General features: G+C 33.1%; 1 protein-coding gene across 4 annotated transcripts in view; it reads left to right on the plus strand.

Annotated features, from left to right (window-relative positions):
* LOC117115112 (histamine H2 receptor-like) overlaps positions 1-1,764 on the plus strand; it is a 13,178-nt gene that overhangs the window by 1,803 nt on the left and 9,611 nt on the right. For 2 of the 4 annotated variants that reach the window (XM_033258800.1, XM_033258799.1), the window contains one exon: positions 1,484-1,669. The exons of the other annotated variants lie outside the window; for them this stretch is intronic. The gene's annotated coding sequence lies outside the window, so the exon portion shown is untranslated. The remainder of the gene's footprint in view (positions 1-1,483; positions 1,670-1,764) is intronic. 4 annotated transcript variants of the gene reach the window in all.

The following is a 1,764-nucleotide window of genomic DNA, read 5'->3' on the forward strand; positions in this document are numbered from 1 at the left end:
TTTGCTTTTTTCAGGTTTCAGGACCACGCCGTTGGTTTGGTTGTTTTGTTTCTTTTCACTCTTTTAGACTTTGACCTTGAGAAACTCATTTTATGTGCCGCAAATGTTATTCTCACTTAGGCCTATATAACAATGGTGATTACGACAATCGTTTGCTTTTACGTTCAACCACGTTTCATATGATATAATGTGACTTATGCAGTTATTGTGTAGCACTGAATAGGCCTAGTTCTACCAAATTAAATAATTATCGTCAAAGTAGATATTATTCAAAATAACATTAATGGCGATGGGGACAATAATTGGCGGTCAATCACATCTACTATGGTTTAATTGAGTGACTATTTATGCAATTATCCTGCGAGTTTAGCGCATCGTAGGCCTAGTTCTACCAAATAAAACTTATAACATTCATGGCGACGGGGACAATTGGAATTGTTTGTTTGGTTTAATTGTGTGAATATTTATGCAACTATCTTGCGAGAGTGTAGTGCCACATAGTTCTATCGAATATATTAAAATACATTTTTATTCACACTCATGTAAAAGATTAATAGCGACAATCAATTATAATTGCTTTTCATTCACTTAGTATGGTTTTATGTGACTATTTATGCAATTACAGTGCGATTATAGTGGAACATGGTTCTACCAAAATATACTAACGTCGATTATTATTTACACTTATAAAACATTAATGGCAACAATCAATTTCACGGCCAATCACATCTAGATTGGTTTAATACACTTCCATGGTTTAATTGTGTGAGTCTATTTATACATTTATCGAGCGAGTTTAGTATTCTACCAGATGTATTAAAGTAGATTTTTATTGACACTTATATAAACAATCAATAATAATTGCTTCTTCACTCAATCACATTTAGTATGGTTTAATTAAGTAAATATTTTATACAATTACCGTGGAAGTATATAACATCATAATTTACCAAATTAAAAATATTATTAAAGTAGCTTTTATTGACATTTGTAACATTTATGGTGATGGAGTAAATTGCTTCTACAGTCAATCACATCCTAGTTATACAATTATCGGGCGAGCGTAGTGAAACAAGGCTATGCCAAATATATTGGATTTTATTCACAACTATAATGGCTACAAGCACATTTAGTCAATCACATTTAGTGTGGTTTGATTATGTGACTATTTATGTAATTATCTTGCGAATGCTGTACTTGATAGTTTTGTCAAATATACTTAATCGGATTTTAAAGGCACTTCATTATGGATATAAGCCCATCGTAATCACTCAACGTTGATGAATATAACTTCGTTAATGAAAACTTCGTCAAAATTATTGCCAGTAATATTATGACGTCACTTATATAACGATCTACCATTCAAAGGGTTAATATCATTAGAATAAAGGTATAAGTATTTAAGAAACCTGGATTTAACGCCATGCTATTCGCTTCATCGGTCAGCGTGTGTCACAAGTTTTGCGTTGCATTTTATTCTTAGCCAATCACACGAGAAGGAGCTGGATGTTCAGATATCTGCAGGAATTATATAGATAAAAATAGCCTCACGCACACGAAGATGTGGTTGGATCGACACTAACTCTCAGGGCTCTGTGCCGTCTCGGCAAATTCAACCGATACACATCAAGCAGTCACTATTTTAAAGTTGATAGCCTATTATACATCGGTAAGTAAAGAAGCAAACTGCGTGAAGCACTTATAATAAATAAGGAAAAATTTGCATGTAGGGCCAGGGCCTCTAACTCAATTAGTGCATTTATA

The sequence above is a fragment of the Anneissia japonica genome, unplaced genomic scaffold (assembly GCF_011630105.1).
Source record: "Anneissia japonica isolate Jap-2015-1 unplaced genomic scaffold, ASM1163010v1 scaffold24_len2511860_cov200, whole genome shotgun sequence".
Lineage (NCBI taxonomy): Eukaryota > Metazoa > Echinodermata > Crinoidea > Comatulida > Comatulidae > Anneissia > Anneissia japonica.